Source organism: Drosophila rhopaloa, unplaced genomic scaffold (genome assembly GCF_018152115.1).
Source record: "Drosophila rhopaloa isolate 14029-0021.01 unplaced genomic scaffold, ASM1815211v1 contig_2, whole genome shotgun sequence".
NCBI classification, from domain to species: domain Eukaryota; kingdom Metazoa; phylum Arthropoda; class Insecta; order Diptera; family Drosophilidae; genus Drosophila; species Drosophila rhopaloa.
In genome coordinates this window covers 10120654-10143932 of record NW_025335083.1, presented here as the reverse complement: position 1 = coordinate 10143932, position 23279 = coordinate 10120654, and the positions used below count along the sequence as shown (strand labels likewise).

The 23279-nt window shown below is 37.4% G+C and overlaps 1 protein-coding gene across 6 annotated transcripts in view; it reads right to left on the bottom strand.

Annotated features, from left to right (window-relative positions):
• The window catches only part of LOC108048520 (WAS/WASL-interacting protein family member 1), a 77044-nt gene that overhangs the window by 51614 nt on the left and 2151 nt on the right, over nt 1-23279 (bottom strand). For 4 of the 6 annotated variants that reach the window (XM_044460227.1, XM_044460228.1, XM_044460229.1 and 1 more), the window contains exons 2-3: nt 9645-9680; nt 7798-7799 (exon numbers count right to left, since the gene is read on the bottom strand). The exons of 1 other annotated variant lie outside the window; for it this stretch is intronic. The gene's annotated coding sequence lies outside the window, so the exon portion shown is untranslated. The remainder of the gene's footprint in view (nt 1-7797; nt 7800-9644; nt 9681-23279) is intronic. One more of the 6 variants, XR_006417631.1, reaches the window with a different exon arrangement.

The window sequence follows — 23279 nt, the reverse complement described above, 5'->3', positions numbered from 1 at the left end:
CATTTTTTTCAAAGGGTATTCCAATGTCTACCTGCCGAATACTATTTTACCTTTGCCTTTCTGGTTCCCTCTCCTTTTTTTATGCGATATTTAAACAAATTGCTTGTAGAATATTTGTGACATTTTGTCATGCCCGGCAAGTTATGTGAGTTCGCTGGAGTGTGTGTGTATAAGCCCCACGTTCCAGGCTCAGCGGGCAGTGAAAATTGAGTACAAGTTGCTTTGAGTTGCATCATCAATCATTGCACACGTTGAATGATGTTTTGTCACAGATATGCCGCCGGCAGCAGCAGCAGCAGCAGCATCAAGCACAACCAGCAACATCAGCAGCATCAAAAACAGAACCCGAGCAAACCAGAGATATTGGAATGGAGGACTGAGGACGGAGGTATCTGTCAGCTACAAAAACAAGTCAAAATATTTATAAAAGTCAAAATTGTCGCACAGTTGGTGGGAGGAGGTGAGTCTGGGATTCTCGTATTCGATTTCGATTCGGTTGCCTGCCCTGCCGGCACTCACACACACACCTAAATAAATCCCCAAACCATCTCATCTCTCTGGGCATTGTAATTAATAATCCAAGCTGCGCGTTTCGTCATTTTGAGCTTGAGAAATGACGACGAGAAGAAAGTTCTTTCCAAATGGCAGGAGCACTGTCTACATTGATTGGAATTCTCTGGTAACAGAGAGCTAGTGTAATGACAAAAGTATTTGTAATTTTCCTGGGCTAGTTCATTCTTTATTATTTTCTCTTTTTTCGTGTGGTGTCCCCAAAGCGTTTTGAGTTACAGCAGTGGCAACTTGAGGAATTACTCTAATCAAAAGTTTAAAAAACAAAAGGAACAAAAAACTAAAAACTTTAGCTCAACTTGAAGATAAATGATTCGAGTGAGAAAAATGCTATAAGTTTGTGTATAGTTTAGATTAGAGTTTCATAAGTAGTCGGCATAATACGAATTAATTGCTGGGGGAATATAGAGAAAAGTTTTAAGCTGAAAGTTTTTCAAGCACCCATGGGTGGAGTTTAGTTAGAAATATTTTAAGTTTGAATAGTTTTAAATATGTAAGATGATATTTTGAATGAAATATTTAGTAAATTTTTACAAAAAAAAAGTGAAATAAAACTATCATAACTATAGCTGTATCTTACCAAAAAAAATGTTGTAATTCCGTTTAGAACTTTCGCTTGTCAGTCAACACCGGCAGATTAAACCGTATTTATTTAATTATTTAAGCTCGAGAAAAGCTTACCTTGGGGGTTCTAAAAATAACCACAAAAACCGACAAAAAATATTTAGCAATTTACGGCAAAATTAGAGACTGTGTCTGCGTCTTTTTCCCCTTGTCCCTATCCTAGTTGTCAACTTTAATTATTGGCCACAAAAACCAAACTCAGACTGAGACACGCTCGAAGAACTTTAAGCCTAACCATGTCAATTGTTTGACATTAAAATGCGCAGAGAAAGACAGAGGAGAACTGGCTCTAAACAAAAAGCCAAAATTGAATTCCGAGAGTGAAGTAAGGAGGGGTTGAGTGAGACGGGACGAGAGTAAATACCGCAAATAAAATAAATTAAATAAGAAAACTACCGCTGTCAAAAGGTTTAACATTTCACTTAAAAACAAAAAATAAACTGAGAGCGAAGGAAGAAATGCTGGAGAACCAAGTATCTGTGTGTTTTGCCCGATTCTCGGTTTCGGTTTCGGTTTCTTCGGTTTTGTGCCTCCGCTCGACTCAAGTTGAACAACAATTTCCAAGAAAATTAAAACATGTAAAGACATATCTTTTCATCTGACAAACATGGACCTGGACGGGGACCCATGCATATGTAAATATATCTGTGTTTCTGCCCCTTGTCTGCTGTTCTTCTCCTATATTTAACATTTAACTCTTTTGTCGAACATTTGACGATGGGGCACCCGAATAAGAAGAGCGTAACTTAAAGCTCAAAAGGAAATTACACAAATGCCTTAAATCTCATAAATACTTCAATCAAGTATGTCCAAAAATAAGTAAAGATATTTAAGCCCAGGGGCGGCGGCGGAGTGGCCCGAAAATGTTAAAGGTAGTCCCCATTCCGAATGGCGACAACATCTTCCAAAGGGATCCCAAGACAAAGCAGAACATTGCTGCTGCTGCTGATGCTGCCCCGTCTGGCATTTCTTATTTTATTTTTTATCCCGACTTGAGCCCGTTGTTGTCCGTGTGTATTGAAGTATGTGTCTTGTCATGACATAAGAAATTGACTCCACTTGAATTCGAAAAAGGAGTGCAGCGGCAGCAACAGCAAATGAAATTAAAAAGTAAATGCAACCATAAATGCAGCCAGAAGACAAGCGAACGATGCCGAAGTATCTGTATCTGTATCTGCGGAACTTGAGCGGAGCAAATGAAGTGCCTGGCCCCGAATTGTAAAGACTTGGCAATAACAGCAGCAGCAACTACACATAAGAGTTGCTTTTGATTTGCTCAAGGAGTTGGGGAGGCGAACTTTGAAGGGAGAGTGGCTATTGGAGTTTTGGAAATATTGAAAGAAACTTGAAACAAATAAAGCCAAATTCAGAACCAATTTGTTCTAAAAATGTATAGAACATTGATAAACACTTGAAATAATTTCATATTGCTTGCACTTTACTGAAACAAATTTACTTTTAATTCAAGTATGTTTTACCTTTTTGGGAACGAAATCATTTCATAGACTCTAAGATATTTACCCAAACAGAGGTAATCATAATCCTTAAATTTTCAATTTAAAAAATGAGTGAAAGTCAAAAGTCACAACTTTATAACTAAAACTTTTATTTTAAGTCGTTTTTTATTAATGCACCATAATTTACAAAAGTGGTAAGCCCCAAATTGTATTCTCCTTCTTTATCCTTCGAAAACTCTTTTCTCCTTTGGCCCACCAACTTTCCATCCATCAATAATCATTAAAATTTTAAAACTTCCCTCGCCCATGTTTTAAGCTTTATTGGAGATTGCAACTGAAATGAAAGCATCTTCCATATTTTGTTTTCTTTTTTTTTTTGTATATGTGCACATCCGTACATATATATGTATACATGTTCCTGTATGTTTTGGCACTCGCCCTAGACTTAAGCATTGTTGTTGTCTGCGCTGTCTTTTTTCTTATTTGGCTGGAGCAATCCTTTTTGCCTTCTGTGTTACCTTACTTACCTCCATCCATTTTATTTGGATGTGATGTGCTCTTTTGTACAGGGGAACGTCAGTAAGTTTAACTGATGGAATTTATTTACTTTGGTTATAACTTGAAATACGAAAATATATTTAAAGAATTTTGTATTTTTTTTTTAATTATAGTTTTATAATTTGTTTGAATATAATTTAAATGGAAGATTTACATAATGTGGATTATGAAAGGTTACATAGAAGTAATGAAGAGCCTTAGAATAAATTGTAAAAAATTGTATTTATATGAAAACTAAAAGTTTACCAAATGAATCATTCAATTTTGATATTGAAGTTTAAGAACAATTTCGTATTTAAGATTTATTTTAATCGACCTATAGAATTTGGCCTGTATTTTTTTGTGTTGACTTGGGGCTTTTAAGCACAGCGCCAGGGCAGCAAAGGCAGACAAGAAAACAAAACCCACATGTGAGCATTTAATTTCAACAACTGTCGCTGAGGCTACCAGGCGAAATACCAATACCAGACCAAGGAGACACGGCAGCAACATCCACAGCAGCAACATCTAAAGCAACAGCATCAGCAGACTCCATCAGAGCTCCACATTCTGCCCCAACTCTTTCCGACTCTTTCACCTCTCCCTTTCTCGCATTCTCCAATTGCAGGCAGCAGCGTTGCCGACACCAACGGCCCTCATGTTGGACACTAAACAGCGGGCGCTGCCAAATGACAACCAAACTACATGTGAAGTACAACAGCAACACCAACAGCACAGCAGCAACAGAAACGACAACAACAACAACAACAATGCACAAGTAACAGTGGGAGCCGCATTAATATGGCCAAGGTAAAGGGTATTTAAAAGCAGCCACCAAGCCAGGCCAAAAAACCCGAACTCAAACTCAAGCCTGAAAAGAACCCCGGTGAGGCCAGAAAAAAAGACAAGAGGGAATGGGAGTCAAAAAGACAAATGTGGCGGCACAGTGGGTTGCATTTTGTCCATTTTAGGGGCTCAAATAAAAATGTAGTTTTAAATGTGAGTTAATTGACAAAACTGGCTAATCAAAATTATATTTGACCAGAAAGAATTCTAGAATTTCAAAGTGGCTTTCTTTTCGTTTTTCTTAAAATAATTGACAAATTATAAATGAAATGCTTTCAATAAATAGTTTAATACTTCAAAACTTAAATAAAAACTGGTATCTTTCTTAGATTAACTAAAAACATATATACTTGTAATGGCATCTACATGTTATTTAAATGCAAACATAAACCATTCAATAAACTTATATTTTATTAGCATAATGAGTTTTTATTTTATTTAATTTATAGGATTGTCTATCCCACCATATTTGACTATCTACATTGTAAGATTTTAATAGACGCCATTATATTTTTTTCCAAGCCCGTGAAAACTATTTACATCAACGAAACCTCCAACTAATTCCCTGCAATTTAGGGTAATTTACTTGCCAATTAAATTTTAATTAACCCCTTAAATTAAGGACTTCAACGCCGAACCACTGTGCCCACTGGGCGTTGTTTGCTGCCTCGACAGTTCGCCTGACGTTCGTTGTTCGTTTGGGGGATATGTAGCTGATGTTGTTACTGCTACCTCTGCGGTGTGTGTGGGTTTTGTGAACAGGTAGTTTTCGTCTTATTTGGTTTTTGGCCAACATTTTTAAGGCCGAAAGGAAAGGAAAGTAAAAGCCACTGCGCCCGACTGTTCTCCGTTCTCCATTCTCTGTGCTCTGTGCTCTGTTCTTCAGGGTTCTCATCTCCTCCCTCCTCACTTGAAAGGATGAAAATTAAAACAGTCTTAAAAAACATGACAGGCAGAGGCAGTCAGTCGGCCGCACAACCCTGAAATTAGTTGACAAGGATGAAAGGAGCAGAAAAGTGGACTGGGTGCAGGCAGATACCAAATGAAACCGACTCCGTGCTGAGCCGTGTTGTTGATGGAAGATTTACATAATGCAGATGATGGTGGCAGCGTCGTGTGGGAATTTCATTAATGAAAGAATTATGAGAGGTTACATAATGAGGAGCCCCAGACCGGCTAGCTGATGGCATCGATAAAGTCCGGTTCCATGCGTGTGCGTTTCTCCTTCTTTTTTTGTTCGGGGCGGCAACTAATAACGAACCAATGTCCTACAATGCCCACTCCACGTTCATTAGCCCCAGCTCATTGTTTGAGTCGACACAACAAATTAACAAAGTTTTCCAAAGAAATGCGTAATTGAGGGTCAGCCAGGATACCTTTTTCCCTTGAACTAATTTGACAACTCTTAGGTCGAAATTAACGCTCACACTTGGATCGGGTTTTCGGATTATTCGATATTTTACATGACAGAATGGAGCAAAACAAAAAAAAAATAAAGATAAAGGTAACACATGCTGCTTTGCTTTTAGCCAATTTGCGGATACGAAATGGAAACTGTTGCCAATTTCAAATCGCAATACGCACCTGTCACATAAATCACCGTCCAAATGTGATTTATTAGCTATTCATATTAGTTACTTTGGCTCCTGAGGGGCCCCGAACAACAGACACACGCTAATATATAATAAGCAATATATGTATAAAACATATGTATCTATGGGGTATATTGTGTTCGCTGTCTTGCCAGCTGCAAGTCTCCTTGCCTCCTTCTTTTTTTTGGTGCTATTTGCTGGTCGGTAAAATATTGAAATTGAGTGCAAACTACTTTGAACTCTTGCCGGAGCTCTCGGTTGCGAGCCACCTAGCAGATACATTATTAAAATGATATAAAGTAGCTGAGACATGAGTGCGAAGTATCTGCAAGTTGCATGCAACTTGGCAATGAACCCGGGCCAAGTGGCTGCCGTGCAATGGCCCTAAGTTATGGGCGAAAGTATCTCGCCGTGCGGCTATTTTCGGGTGTATCTAACGGATGCGCCGCTTAACTGTGCTAAGCATGTGAAAATGTATGTACGGATGAGAGCGAAAATGTATATATACATTTTTATGTAGTCTGCGCTGTGTATATTTGTATTAACTAATGTGGGAAGTATCTGAGGCTGCGTGAGAAAGTTATGAAATATTGAAGTGCTTTAATAAAATTTATTTTGTATCTTTGGTAAATTTATTAACTACGATAAGAGTTTGAATGGGCTTACGAAAACGTTGAAATATTTGTGTTAATAAAATAGATTATGCAGCTGTTTCATTCTGAGATAAACGCACAATATTATTGCATTAGATATAAAGTAAATTTATAAAAAGAAAGATACTTTATCTAAAATACCAATCATTTTTTAGTAACTATAAGAAATCTATTACAGCTTACAGAGTAAAGTAACACAAAACTAGTTGTCTCAATTGTTTAAATATTTAATCGAATATATATAATGTAATAAAGTAATAAGAAAGTAAAATCAAGCATTGAAAGCTAGAATAACATAGATATAAAGTTTACGACATCTGCAAAGATCCTTTGGCCATAAAATATAAACCCAAATGACTGCGGAGTAAGACTCTAAAGTACATACAAGTAGAGCCACCATAAAGTACCAACTATCTAAATAGATATAAATATCATAAAAATAAAAAAACATGTCCAGGCATCCAGATAGAGCTTCTTGTGAAGCAACAAATTTTAATTACGATTCCCGTGCATTCCACTCAATCATGGCCCCAATCCCCTCCATTCCGCATCCCTTTACAACGGGCCAGCGATAAAACCAGTCTCAAATGCGCTCTTTTTGGCTAGATTATGCAAAAGATACAAAAAGCACACACTCATAGGTATAAAGCTGGAGAGGATAGCACAACGCATGGACGACGCTGTTAACTTTTATTGGCGAGCTTTAAAGCAAATTTGTCTTGGCCATTTCAGTTGCTGCCTCATCCCGCTGCAGTATGGCCAAAAAAGATTTATGACACTGCCGCGCGTACACGGCGCATTCAAAAATTGTTGAAAACAATTAGAATATTTTAGCAACGACCAGGGAAGACTATAAAAGTTATATGAAGAACGCGACGAGTTTCGAGTTAACAGCAAAAGAGGAGAAATTGCGGGGGACTGGCTGTAAAAATTATGCGCCAAAATGACTTTGACAGCAGTCGCGACTGCTATACGCTATAGCGACGACCATCCCCACGGTTGGCCTCGTTTTTATGGTCATAACTAAGTAGCAGTCATTGTTTCATATGACTTATAATTTGGCACACATTTACGATCTTTTCGAGCATAGAGAAGGGGCGAAAGAGTGAGGGAAAGAGCAAACTCCCGAGGCAACAGCAACAGGCCGTCATCAAAGCCGCTGCATGATATAACATAAACGACGCGAACGTGGGCTGTCAACAAAGTAGGGTAAGTCTGACGGAAAGGTAGGATATAAAAAAAAACATTATAGAGATATTTTAAAGTTACATTTTCGGGACCTAAACATAGAGAAGTAAAACATTATTTTTAAGTTTTAAGTTTTACTAAAAGAGGCAGAACCTGAAACTTTTATTTGCGCTACAGTAACCAATATTTTGTTGGCCTTAATAATTTGCTGTTTTAACTCCTTCAACGCTACTCAAGGAAATATAAAAGTAAATTATATTCTATACGCAACTAAACTTTACTAAATGAATTTCCATTTAACCCCCATCCAATCTTAATGTACTAGCTTACATCTCAAACCCACCTCGCATGCTTCACTGAATATTCACAGCTGTCATTAGACTCTCTCCGCTAAATCCTCCGCAGCCATACCCACTCCTATTTTACGGTTTTCCCCATATCTATCTGCGTGTCGATTTAGCAAGCGCTATACGACATGAACTTCAAAATGAGCCGCAGGCCTCAATCACATCCAAACACAAGCAAACGAGGCAGCCATCCAACCAACCATCCCATCAATCGCAACGCCGAGCTTTTCCTTCGACTCGGAATAATTTTATTTTGTGCGCCTGCCTGGCCTGTGTTTTCTTTCATTTGCTGCACATTTTCCATTTCATAAAGCAGCCAAGTCGGCCTGTTTATGATTTAAGTTCGCCGAGCGAGGCTGCTTATTAGAAGGCCGACTTCCTTCGCTAGGAAAAAAAAAATAAAATACAAAAAGGGGGGGATGGGCGGCAATGTCGGCGACGCATTAATGATTGTTAGTGAGTTGTGAAATTGCTCTAACTGCACTTCAAGCAGCAAAAGCGGCTTCCACACCATTTGGCCTGACCAGCAGCATCAAGTATCCAGCATCCGTATCTGACTCTTTCCGGCAGGTTCTCGGTCTCACAGAAGCCAACCGTCCAACCAACCAACCAACCAACCCGTTCGCATATTAAAGAGTAAATTTTTCAATTTCACAGACATTAAACGCGACTGCTGCTGTCTCCGCTTAACTTAAGCTAAACGCTCCGCCTTAGGCCAATTCCAAACTCTTGCCTCCCTGCCTTTTGCCAGCCTGAATTTGACCCGAGTCTGCATTCACTTTAGCCATTAAATAGTTTGTTAAAATTTGCCTTATTAGATTATTAAATTTTCGCAATTTAAGCCAAATTCGTTTTGGCATTTTAGAGCCCCGAAATGTACACGGCAAAAAAAACTTTAAGCCTTTTGATTAATGGCCAGCTGGAAAATTTGAAATGATAAATGTGCTCAAGTTTTTTGGCGAGTAAATGTTGCAAAAGTTTAGGCTTTAGAAGCTCATTAAATTGCAGACAATTTGTGTGTTAAGAGTTGAGAAAAGTTTGAAAAGAAAGCATATAAAAGTAGTAAGAAAATTGCCTAAAGCAATATGTATTTAATTTTTAATTGCTTTTTAAATTTGCAAACGATTTCTTGTTAAAATGCTTTAAAAATAGAAATATCAGCAGTTCTTCTAAAACTTAAAGCCCAGAAGAAATCGTTGAACATTTCTCCAACTGGCCTGTAAATCATTTCTAATCCATCGGTTCCCGGCTTTGTTTGGGCCCGAACTTCCATCCTTTCGAGCCCTGTACCTACATACCATACCACACACAGATACACACGCACACTTACACATGTGGGCCAAAATGTATCTGCAGCTTGCATAACTCTTCTTTCGCTACGTGTAGGAACGGGTCAGCAGGAAGTGCGGCATGGGGGGTGGGGCCGAATAGCCCAATTCGCATTACCCCCCAGAGTGCATGCCAGGCATGTCCTCATCCTCGTCCTCATCCCCTGCTCCCAGACGCCCTCTTATCCCACCGATTCACCCCATGTTCCCTATCGCCATCGATGTGTGTAAGTTGGTTTATCGACATGTGCGCACTGGTGAATGACTAAGGCAGATACGGTCGAAATTCTAAAAAGAGAACTTCCTTAAGTTGAAATTTAATTTTCGGTATTCGGCATTAAGAAAAGGTTTTGTAGTTACATTTAACAAACACCCGATCAATTAAATTAATAATATTTTCGATTTAAAAAGCTTTTTTGCACAGTTTTAGAAATCATCTATGACAATCTGGATTTATAGTTATAGATTCGTGTACAAGATATTTAAATTTGCAAAAACTCACTTTAGACTTTTGGTCCTAAGGCAGCACTATTTGGAACTGAAAGTAGAAGAGTTTAATTAGTTATTTTGTTTCATCATATTGCTATACTTCAATTTAAAATAATAAAATTATATCTTAAAATATAGCTATTTATAGAGTAAGAAAATTTTCAAAAAATGATAAAAGAAATATTTTTAAAATATCCCAAAATTTATAAAAAGAGCATAGATTCACTCGATATTCGTTGTAGGCAACCTAAGCTGTAAGCCATATATAAGGCAACTGGGAAGGTGTGAGGAGAAGGTAAGTGGGTGGTTTTGGGAGTTCAAATGCAGTGCCCTGTACGGGGCTTTTGTTGCTACTGGCCATATGCCAATTTTCGGTAAACTAACTTGCCTAAACTCGACAAGCAAATTGCCTTCATTAAGATACATGCTTGCTACCTACAATTTAAACACACACACATGCATATATGCATGGCTAAGAGCGTGTGTCAGTGTGAGCGTGTATCTATAGGCATGTGGTGGAACCTACCTACCATCTTCATCCAATGTGCATTTTACTAGCGACCTGCACTTCTTCGGTTTTCCTTATTTTTTCCTGGTTTCTTTTTTTTCAATTTTATTTTAAGAGCTCCTCTAACAAGCGAAGCGATGACGACGACGTTGACTACGTCAATTGGGTCAGAGCGGCAACAGCAACAGCAACAACAATCTGGGCAACAACAACCATAGCAATTTCAATAGATACGAGTATATACGAACATGGGGGCTCGATCCACTGGGAAAGCGGGCGCTACAGAAGCCACTTCAAGACGCCCACACATCGAATCCAACCACATATCCAAATCAAATAACCAAAAAACCCAAGCCCAAAAATACAAAAGCCCAGCCCATAATGAAGGGAGCAAAAGTGTTAGAAATACTTTTTGCTTTGGTTTTTCTGTTATTTTTCCTCTCGTTTCGTGTTGCTTTGCATACACATTAAAGTTAATTTCGAATCGCTTTTAAATTAGCTTAATTCGCATTAAGTGAGCTGAAATAAAACTCACGCCTACAAAAAAACCAAAGGAAGAGGCATCTGCGAACAAGAAAACGTGAGTGGAAATGGGATTCTGAAATGGGGTTCGGTTTGGGGGATACCCATTTATTAATACAACAATAATTACATACATTTTCTGATCTATAAGGTTAGATATGCAGGGAACCGAATAATTTATGATGCTGAAGTCTTTTAATGTAATTAAATATTCATAAATTGTACAGGCTCTAACATTAAACAATTAGAAAGATTTTGCAGCCAATAAGTTGTACTGGATAAATAATTATAATAATTGTAAGTCCTTGCTTTACAATTATATTGTATACCAAAACTTTTTCTAAGTATAAAATAGTGGCCAAAAATTATTTTAAATAATTATTGATAAACATTTTCTATTTGAAAATATTTTGTATGTTTTCTCAATATTATACGAAGTCTCATGTGTAAAATTTCGTAGTCCCAGAACTCCCCACATACCCACTATATACACTCTCAAATACGAAGCTCAAACGGCAGCTAAACATTTAAATGTTGTACAAAAGCAATAACAAACGAACTGAAGCTGCGGAGGCCTCCGAAAAAAAGTGCTGAGACCGAAACTGAACCTGAAGCCACGGCTACACACTCGTAAGATACTCAAGCACAGCTGCAGATACAGATACATTTTGGTGGAGAGCAGCGACGGCGTTCAACGGGAAAGAAAACAAAAACCGCCCGCAGCCAAAAAGTCAAGCCGAAGAACCATCAACATCAACACCATCAGCAAGCAAGTGGCAAACTTTAAGATACATTTCGGCTGCTGTCGATTGGCGACGGCCACAAAATTTTTTAAACGCTAGAACGCCTCTTTCCAACACTTCTGCAATGAGTCTGAAAACCAAATACAAAAAAAAAACATTTCTCTCTTTTTGCAGTTGCTGCGGTTTTTTGGTTTTATTGCTGGTTTGTATCTTTTTTTTCGTACGGCTTGCAGATTCTTTTAAACAATTATTTTCGGCTCGCAGTTTTGCGGCCTTTTTGGGTTAAAGTCGCCAGAGAAATGAAACAAATGAAACGAAATGATGTTGAAAAATTTAAATACATTGCAGGGAAGAAATTCCAATTATCAATTAAGTCAACTCCGGACTGCTGAATGTAATAAAAAACAGCGCCAGACTGTAGGAACTGGATTCTTGGATTCTGGACTCAGAAGTCTGGATTCGGTTTCCTGTTTGTCTCTCTGCGAGAGAAATATTATTCAGGGAAAAAGACGAGAGAAGGCTGAACAAAAAGATAAAAACATTAATTATTATTAATTGCTTTTTCTTTCTCTCTCTGCGCATTCTGTATTCTTAATAATATTTTTTCGCTGTGTTTTTATTGTATTTAATGCCGTTTTGGCCTTTGTTTCATCTTGTTTTATGTGCGCGCATTTTCTCTCATTTGGACCCTTTTTTTTCCAGAGATCCTTTTGGCCACAATGTCGCCGTGTCCCTTTTATTATTCCTCGTTTCTTTCTTCCTTTTGTCTGCGATTTAAACCCTTAAAGGCAATCTCGGGGTCGAGATTAAACCTGTTCTTAAGTTAAGTTTTTCGGCTGGGAATAAAAACAGAAACATTTTTGTTGTGTGTTTTAAGCTAATCGGAATGACAAGTTTCTAATTTGGAAGATTTACAAATTCTTGTTTTTTTTTCTGCTGCTTGGGGTCTTATTTTTTTGCGTGGGCAACGACTTGTTTGACAAATTGCTGGATTTTATTTTGGACTGAGGGCTGCAGGGCAGTCGCATTAAAATTGCAAATTTATGAAAGATTAAAGTAAGCAAATTGAAATGATGTGATGGAAGAACAACTTCTATAAGCTGAAGATGTTTCCATACCATACATGGTTATATATGAATTTTGGAGGCATCAATTATAAATATTATTATGTTTTCCCATCTAAAACAATACATATAAGAACGAATGATTTTCTATAATTTTATTAAATTGTTTCGAATTTTCATCAGCATAAGGATATCTTGATTAATGTCAACAAACTCCGCCTTGTTGATAAACTGTTTCACTTCCCTTTGTATCAGGTTATAAAGTCTTACTACAAAAGTTTTCCAGTTAGCAGGCGTTGAACCAAATGGTTGGCCAACCGAAAATTGCCAAGTTTATCGATCAGCTCGGAAAACTAAATAAAATAAACTGCAACAATTTGCAAAAAGCCAAAAGTGGCAGCTCGTTGGCTCCCAGGACATTGCTGCTGGTCTTGGCCATATCCCCAGCATGCCTGTCGACACTTTCGCTTTAATTAAAAACTTGCAAAAAATATCCTCGCACACACTCACTGTCCATTAAATATGCCAAGAAGCTGAAGATGCCCCACGAAGAAAAAGGAGCAGAAGCTGAAAAAATTCCCATAAAATGCAGCTAAAGCAAATCTAGTTAAACCCACAAGCAGAAACAGCATGCAAAAAAGCCTTTTGCTAGTTGGGTAGATAATATATATTGCACAAAAAAGACTGACAAGAAAAATAGTTATAATATGGAAATGGCATGAAAGAGGCTCAAGCTAAGTTAATGAGCACTATTTTAAATTTATATTAGATTAAGTGAAGTTTCGGATAAAATTAATTTATTATTAACTTTATCTAAAGTAAGCACTTGTAGATATTTTAAAACTGAGTTATTTATTCAAGTACATTTTTAGCAAAAAAAAAATATATATACAAGTGAATTATAAAATTTCCTTGCATATTTAACCCAACTCAACACTTTGATCATATCTATGGACAAAAAGGGTATCACAATAAAAAGAAATTTCACCGCATACATTTCCCCAGTAAACTTTATTATTATTTGTATATTTATTTTTCTTTGGACTAAACCAGAGGCAGAACCAGAACGAGAACTCGAAGCCACAAACGACAGTGCATAAAATATATTTTTGCTTTTTACTGAAAATTTCCATACATGTTTCATGTATATTCCACCGACTCCCCCTCAACCCCATAGTTATATCTAGTGTATAAATTTGCGTATGCATTTTTTGGATGATGTGGGTGGGTAAGTTTTTGGGGTTGTAAGGGGATAGAAAGCGATTGTCTGCTTGTTTATGCAAAAGCAAAGAGAACCAGGCAACTCGGTGAGGATCTGAAAACGCAAACAAAGCCTTTTTGTCTGGGCCATATGCTGAATTTCCTTTCCTTTTCCATTTTTTTTTTTTTTTGAATCTAAAAAATGTTTAGACAAATTAAAAATAGTAAGAGTAACGTTCTATGGACGGAGGAGAATTTATTTTCTGCGTTGGTAACGCGCATTTGGGTCAAGGTGTTTGTTTTCTGTTTTTATTATTCTTATTGTTGCTGTTGACTTGTTTTTGCTTTATTATGAAAATTGCAGCAACGACAACAATGTATTGTTTTCGTTGTTATTATTGTTGTTGTCGCTGTCATTATGAAAGCGAATGCAGGACAACGGCAAAAAGGAATAACTACCCACGCCCGCCCACATGGGCATAAAATATGTGCTTGATTAAAGTGTTCGTGGCATGTTAGCCATACCAAAACGTTAAAAAACAAGGAAAATAAATTGCCAACTATAACAAATTTCCACGTGAAGCTACAATTTGTATTGACACATTGAAAATAAAATCGTTTAAGTCAGGTTATCTAAGGTTATCAACAAAATAAAGAATATCTTTCTTATTTTTCAGATGAATATTAAAATTGAGTATTTCCTTTTTCTACATTATAAAGAGAAGCCACCTTCAAAAAATGTTTTCAGAAAAATATTTTGCACATGCTTCACAGCCACAAAACATTTAAGGACATACTTATTTTTTCTGTGCACCTTTTGGAGGCGTTAGAACGTGTATAAGATGTGGGGGCGCCGGTGTTCCTGGCGAATCAGGAGTCATGGAATAATCAATAAAAATAAAATATATCACACGACGTTCCCATTCCCGCTTGCCGGTAACCGTTACCGTTACCGCTTCCCCAATGCCCGTTACACTGCTGTACCCGGTTCCTTTATTTTTCGGTTTGCACAGTACGCTGCTCATTTCGTGTTCATGTGCCATTATACCGAAAAATAATATTCTTCTTATACATATACCGTCGTACACATTGTATATTTCTACCTTTCGCCAGTTTTTGCCGCTTTGGTGTAATTTTTTTTTGTTTTCATTTTTTTCTGCCACCAGCGTAAAGTTAGTAAAGTAAGAGGAAGAAGCAGCAGCACGCACGCGCAGGGGTGGCTAGAAAAAGCAGAGGGAAGGGGGTGGGTAGGGGTCGGGGGTTATGGCACCCCTAGTTGGCTTGGCTGATTTTCATGCCTGTGTCATGTTATTGGGCAAATTGTACAATGTTAAAACCAGCCACAGTAAAATTTCGCCGGCAACGAGTTGAGGGGGGTTATGAAAATTGGAAAAGTAGGGGATCTATAAGCGGCATAACAGGGTGAAATTCCTTTAAAATCCTTGCCGATAACTCCACAAACACAGACAGTTGTTGCTCGCGAAAAACGGCGATGACAACCGCTATCAAATGGAGGAAATAAGGGAAAATCCTATGAGTAGAAGTAAAATGTATGGAAAAATGGGGTGGGAGCATGTCCATAACATATTTAAAATTCAATCGATTTACGGAGCGGAAAACTCAAACTGATTGTTAAGGAACTTCCAAACTATCAAAAAAGTCAATCTGAAACGGGAACAAATGTGGTTCGATTTAAGAATTGATTGAAAGGTTCATTGATGAAGAAATCAAAGAGCCATTTAAGTGAATTGAGTTTTATAGTTTTTAATACAGTTGAACTGGTAAAGTTTTTTGGGTATTTCTACGTACACAGAAATATATGTAAGAGTAAAATTAACTTTTTGACAAAGGTATGGAAAATATAAAGATTTAAAATATATAACCAACAATAATTATACAAATTAATTATTTAAGGTTATAACGAATATTTATATTTAAGGAAACTGTTTTATAACTATTTTTATAAGTTTTCCATTTATTTACTCTTATTTTCCCAAACGATTTATTTATATTCTAAGCAGCATCATATGTTTCCCATTCCCTTTTCATTTTTGGGTTGAAATCATATGTTTTCCATTTCCAGTTCATTTTTGGGGTGAAACTTAACTATGGTTTCCCTCTGGCTAATTTTGCCGGCAATTGATCGGTTTTTAATACCATCGGCCTGCAGTTTCCCACATGTTTTTGTTCGTTGCCACTTCACTTCATTCATGCGAATCCCCGCTGTACAGCAATCTTTAGCCTGCAAGGAAACTGAAGAGCGCAGTTTTCGTATTTCTTTCATATTCATTTTCATTGCAGCAAAATGTCCTTTGTATTGTCAGGACATGGCGTTGATTTCGTTGCTCAGTTTCTGTTTAACATGCCTCCTTTTTTGCGCTTCTTTCTCCTTTTTCCCTCATCGATTATGCCCAACCAGAAAAGGTAGAGAAGAACAACCACACGTATATATCTGGAGGAGGATTCGTGTGAAATTTTGTATGTGGCCTTTGTGTTTGAGTGTTGCGCACACTTGAGTGCACAATGGGGAAACCTTTTCGCACGCCACACACACATATTTACGCACACACACACTGGGAGGCACAAGAATGCGGAGATGCAGGATGAGGGCAGCATCAGGCAGCGGGCAGCCCACAGAGGAAGTTGTCTTTTGCACTAAGTAACTGTTTTAGTTTGAACCGAGGACTGTGTTAATTGCAATTATGCAATGACTGCCTCTGTTCCCCCACCCGTTTTCCCCCTCGCCCTTTCACAGCATCCTTGCGAATGGCACATCTTGGCAATTGCATTGATGGCAGAAATCTGCTGCTGCTGCTGCTGCCACGCCTTCTCTTTCCCCTTCCAGGCGTGGCAAAATTATTGTGACACAGTTTTATGCGTTGCGCCCGGCAGGATGTGTGCTCTCGGGTGGGTGGAGTTACAGTGGTGCTAAGTTATATAAATCTTTGATTCGATATCCTGTAACCAATGTTACAAACTTAGCTGCTGCCAAAGCAGGTCTGTGCCTAATTAAATGCGTCAGCTACCCGATTCCTACGATATCCTGGTCACGCAGTTCAGGCTCTCGTTTCATCATCACCATGTGGCCCAGCAGGGGATAACACTGTAATAACAACCGAACTTATGGCTCTATAAGTTTAACGAATTTTTTCTAATATTAATCAATAAACAACAATTATAAAAGAAAAAGTTATTTATAATGACGAAATATTTCGTTGTAAGTTGTTAATAACTTCTTTAGCGATATTTAATGAGATGCTTGATTAATAATTGCTAGGCTATTTTAATTGTAATGGATTACTACATTTTTAAATAGTATATTTATATCTTCACTTTAGGCTTTTCTATTAACCTATACTCAAGGTTGGTTATAATACTATTTAATAAGTTAAAAGATATCCTCAATATTAGAATAGAATTTTATTTTAAGAGTGTGCCATTTGCAGTGTAAAACCTGGCATCCTGTGTCATCATTGCACAAACCCACACAAATATGAGCTTGTGTGTAAATGTGGGTGGTTGGGTGCTTGGTTGGAGTTATGGCACATGCCACACACACCGCCCCACCACATGCCACATGCCTCGGCAGCGCCACGTTCCGTTCCATTCTGCCACTCTCGACGGCAACTAGTTATGCGGCGGATGTGTCTGTAGGCGTGGCAGGCGAAAGGAGATTGGAGAAAGGAGGCAGGAGGTGCACCACTCACCAATCAGCCTCCTTGGGAGGCCAAGGAAAACCACCAAGAATATCGTAGAGAAGATTTCCGACTTTGAGATACCTTGTATTCACATTACATTGGTAAAATGTGTTGTCTTCGTTTAACCATGCACGGCATTTGTTGGCAATAACTCAATTCGAAAGACGTGTTTAAGACAAAAGTTTTGGTCTTTTCTGAATGTACAAATTTAATATTTGTAACTGATTTAATAAATATACGTTTATAATAAAATATAATGAAAAATAATACTTGTTTTAATAGGAATATATTTTACTTGATGTGTTTCTTATTTATTTTAATTAAGGTAGCTCAATATATACAGTATTCCCCTTCTCTTTTACGATGAATGGGTACAAAACCCAAAGAAGGAACTGGAAAAGCAGTCGCGTGTCCTGGCTCCACTCTGCTTCCCTTCACTGATTTTCTTTCGTTGTGAGTCTGCATTTAAGTGCTACCAAAATTGCCTTTTTAAAGGATTTCCACACGCACACATGTCGTCTATGCCTGGGTGTCTTTTACGCTTGTCAACGTCCTCGACATCGTCGTCGATTTTTGTGCCATTTCTTCTGCCTTTCCAATTGATGCATCTATCTTAGGGCATTTCCTTTTTTCCCTCCCCTGCAATTTTCACCGCTCTTCTTTTTTTTCTTCCCTTCTTCCTGTGGCACTTTGCCAGACTACGCATTTTCAAACTCAATTCGTGTGATAAACTAGAATAAAACTGCTCGTAATTCCATTTTGTATTCTTCTAGGTATGGTTTTTTGTTGGCCTTTCTCCCACATGCATTTCACTTTTATTTGAGCCCTCTCGCCATGCAGATAAATTTTTTAGCAAATTGCATTTTCTATGTCAAAGGCGCTTCATTTAGTTTTCTCTCTTCGCCTTTTTTCTGGTGCAACTTTTAGTTTTAGTCGGTTGAAGCGTTTGTCTTGTGTTTTTGGCATGTAATTTGCCATGGGTTCATTCGGAAATTGCTTTTCTTGCCAGCGGTTGCCACTTTGATTTATTTTTTATCGAATGAAATGTTAAATTGCTGTTCGGTTCGTGTCTGGTCAATAATTAAAGCGCCAGCAATTAAATAATAATAACCGAATGGGGAAGGAGGCCGTAATGCAAATGATAAGTTCTTTTTAACACGATTTACTTTGCACATTTCCAGTTAATGCCCATAAATTCAGCCAGGAGGAAAAATCTCTCGTCCTGACGAATGGAAACCCTTTTCCCGCAGTAATTAAAGCGCTTTACTGGCCAAACAAAAAAAAAAAAGAAAAAAATGAAGAAAATTACTGCAGCTGCATTAACACTAACAGCAACGATAAATGCGGATTATAATTTGGAAAAGCACAGGCTAGCAACCCAACCATTAATGGCGAAAGGAGACCTTAAAGAAAGCCCCAAACGAAGTTGGAATTGTTTTGAGCTCTAAGGAGAGTTCTGGTGCTGAAGTTCGAGTAAACAAAGGCACCGAATGTGGCACGTAAACACAAATGAATCCAGGCTAAGGCCAGTTGAGAGAAATACGAGTAAACAATGAAGTTGTTTTTCTACGAAACTTCAAGAAAATTAACCTCCACAAAGGTTTCAATTGCAGTCAAGAATAAACAAATTTGTGGAATCGAAAACAATTCGAAAAATGTGTCTTTGTAGCAGAGAAAATGGTCGAGCAAATAGTTTATCTTAGTGAAAATAGTTAATTGCTCGGCGTGCGTTGCGTCTCAATTTATTTATTATTCTTACAATTATATATTTTACTGCACTTATAGGAGAATCCAAATAAAATTAATTATTCAATATATTCATTTATTTCATTTTAAAACAAAATTATTTAGAATTCAAGGCATTTTTTTAGATTAACCAAACGTTGACGACTTTTCAATTTGTCACTCACTTAAAGAAATTCAAAAAAAAACTTAATGGTTTCAAATTCCGAAACATGGTTAAAATACAGGTGCATTATAATCAGATTGTGAAAACTTTTATAATCCAAAATTATTAAGCAACCTTGGTAAAATAATTTGTTAAAATGATTTATATAGTTTCAGCATTTTATATGGAGTAGGCAAATAGTTAAAAATAAACAACTTAATTTGTACTTATATTTTGCGGCTTCCCAAACAATTATCAATATCTTCTCTAAGCAATTAAAGACCGTGCAACTGCTTCACGTCGTTTATTAAAATTAACCAACACTTTCCTCAGCAGGGTTCAACTTCTTTGGCAATTCGTAAACATATTCAGGCTTAAAAGTTTTTCGCCACCAGCAGTGGCGGCGCTTGTTTGGTTTATGTTTGCTATGTAAACAAATAAACAAATGAACAATAAACAAAGCACACACACATTTTCCGAGGGAAAACACAAATAGAAAGACGAGGCGGACGAGGTTAGGAACTAGACGAATGCATTTGCATTTGCCTTCGCAGCTGCGGCAGAATTAAAATTGAAGTCGAGAGAACCGTTTAAGATGCAATTAAATCCCTTGACCCCACTCAGCTCATTAGGCATGACTCGAAATTCCAAACTAATTGCACAAGCAGGGCACTCTGAAGAACACAAAACGTGGGAATTGAGACGTTTCGGATTGCAGATGATATTGCAATCATGACGAACCCGAATCCGAACTCCAAGCACAATACCAACCCAAAGAATTGAAATGGAATTGGAAACGGTTCCAAGGTGTGGTCTCCGAAGTTCAAATTGCAATCCAAAAGATTGCAAAAACCAAGCAAATGCACGGCCAATTGAATCATCGCCAGTCTTCAGTGCAAAACTTCGTTTTTCAGCTCATTTAAATGCTAAGCATGCGATGCTCGGTTTAGAAAACTTTAAGCGAGAAACCGCAGTCAGCCGACCGAACTTTATCTAGACCATTAACTTTTACAAAGGAAAATATGTCAGCTAAGTGCTGCTTTTTTCCAAAGGGCAGGGGTATTCGGGGGAACCCAGAATGGGGAACTTCTAACATCAAACCAAACCGACGAACCGCGAGATGATGACTCAGCCAAAGTCAACAAGCGAACTTAGCAGCAATAAAACACGGCCTCAAAAGACACTTACAGCTCAAACAGGCTGGGCTGGCACAGACAGCTGAAATATGTATCTATATAGCTCATATGCGCTTCAAAAAAGATTACACTGAGCTGCAGGGCAAATATTTTTAAACAAAAGAGTATTATCACAAAAGTATAATCTGCAAAAGATATAACGTACACTTTTGGTAATGAGAAATATTTGTTCATAAAGAATATGATTTGTTATTAGCATGAGTTTTCAATATTCAACTAATTCAAAAAATGAAAGTTGCGTTAATAAGAAATGCTCACTTAACTACAGTTTTTTTTTGGTATTTTATTTTATTTTTATTAAAATAGTTTTTGTGGCTACACATGAATCTAAAGTCTAAATAGGTTCGTAAAGTTCTCCCACTCTAATGAAAACTAAACATTAAAATACCTATTCTTAAATTATCTTTTTTCCCTTGGCTGAGAAGTGTAAAGAAATTGTGTCTCTGTGGCTGGAATGAGTTTTCTTGTAGTTCTAATTTGCTTGGGTCATGCGTTGAGGTTAATGAGTCATATCATCATCATTATCTCGACACTGAGGCAAATAAGAAAAGTAAAAGAGGGGGGATCAGAGGGACATCATCACAATGAAAGCGGAGGACAAACATTAAAAAATAATTTCTGAGACAATGCTGCCAAACCGCTTTTGTTTTGTAATTTAGATGCAATTAAATGTAAATAAATTCACAATTTAGTCTTATGTTCTTTTTCGACTGTTTTTCGGGGTTTCTCGCTTCTGTTTGTCTGTTTTACTTCCCCTCTTTTAGTTTGGTTTGTTGTCGGTTTGGTGACCCGATTTCCGCAATTTAATGACTTTTGTTTGACCAGCGGATAATTGCTGGGAAAAAAATGACCAAGAACGAGAGGAATTGCGGAACTTTCTTTTTTCCTCATTTATTTTTTGCCAGGCCTCACTTAATTCTCTTTCATTTTCGTGCGTCTTTTGTTTGTTTTAGTTTTTCCTCTCATTTGATTGTGTTTTTTTTGCTACTGTCTCTATCTTTCCTACATCTTTTCTACAGTTTTTATATCCTCTTTTCTATATCCATCTCAGTTCATTTCTTTGTTGCTGCTAACGAGCTGTTGATAATTTTTAGCAAAGGCGCACATTTATTGACTTTTTGTGGCATTTGTGGATTTTAGATTTGTGGTATTATCTTCATTTATCTCCTTCTAGCCGCGTTATATTTGTCTTTGTTTGACCCGCAACGGAAATGAGCTCTGCCTGTTTTTTTTTCTTCGGTTCAAGGTTCAAGGTTGTCCGCCCACTCCCTAATTTCTTTTTTTTCGTTGCCATTGATATCTTTGTTACACACCCAAACTCGCACACACATTTTAGGATAAGACAGCTAAAGAAAGCAATTTGCTAGAAAGAGAGGGCGACAGTGAGAAAGATGGGCGAGAAAGAGAGGGAGGGAAAACTAAGAGTTCAGATACAATTTGGTTGGGAAAACATTAAGTAGCGGAAGTTGATAAGAAAGGCAAGCAAAATGTTATTTATAGATAACTAAAGCGATTTAAGAGAAATACACAAAAAATAGGAAATCACGGATTCAATCGGAAATTGAAAGAGGTCTAAAGTGTTTGGAAAAGTATTTAAATTTATTGCAAGCAGTATTCCTAACATTCTAAAAATATTAAAAATCATTCCCGGAAAAAGTCTTCAATATTCATATTTTTATGTTTTCATTTTATCGTTCCTAACTCAAGTTAATTCACCCAACAAAAATTCAGTACTTAAAGCCCCAACAAATACGCTATGAGGAAAAAAAACAATTCAACCCTAAGACCTTAATCCGAAGAACATTAGACATAAGCTCTCAGACAGAAAGAATTTCGTATGCCTGAATTATAATTCAATTTATGACCCGGTCCGAATGGCTTAAACTACTTCCCAAATCCTTTATCAGCGGCCACTTCGATATGCAAGACCTGAGCTGCATGCATTATCCTCCGAAAGCGATTCCCCGGCCGAGACCCTCGTCAAAAACCTGATAGATTCCAGTCAGAAGAAAAAGACCAAGAGACTCCCGCCGGAAGCACCTAACCCAAACCAAACCCCCATATCCCGCTCTCTCATTAGCATACAAATGTGTCAGAACAAACAACCAAATAACCGAAAGGAACTGAAATGTTAAGAGTCCAAAAGAAAAGAAAGAACCGACCGGTCGTCCGAAAAAATACAAATTGGGGTGTGGGCAGCGTGATTTCTTGACTAATTTTTATGACACTTTTCACTTTATGAGGTGGCCTCGGCTAATTCCAAAGTTCTCTTTCTTTTTATCCCCTACTTTATTTACTTTTGGCTCCTATTGAACAGAGGAACGAATAAACCATATGCATGTACCCCAGGCAGTAAAGATTTTTATCGCTCGAGGATGTGTCATAAAAATTCCTAGCTCTCGAGACTATTAAAAACAATAAATGTCAAAACGAAACGGATTTTCCAGTATGCATGTACCTAGAGTGCCATTCTCTGGGGAAAAACTGGCCAGGGGCTACGGGAAAATAATGGGTCTACATAGGTTATGGGGTTGGAAAATAATCCACACTGTGTTGTCTATGGGAAGGACTTACAAAACAGAGTGCATAAATATTGAAAAATATACTGGCAACAATTCAAGGAATTTTTTTTATCTTAAGAGCTTCCTTTCATAAGCTTCCTTTTTTGGTAAAGAAAACAAGCTTAGAACGTCTTTGTTGAATGTCCTTATAAATAGATTTTTATTTATATTAAATTAGTTTCAATGAATTAAGAAATCTTTGGGATTTATACTTACAAATTAAAAAAAAATTCTTTATGAATAATAAAACCAAATTTTTAACCCCTGT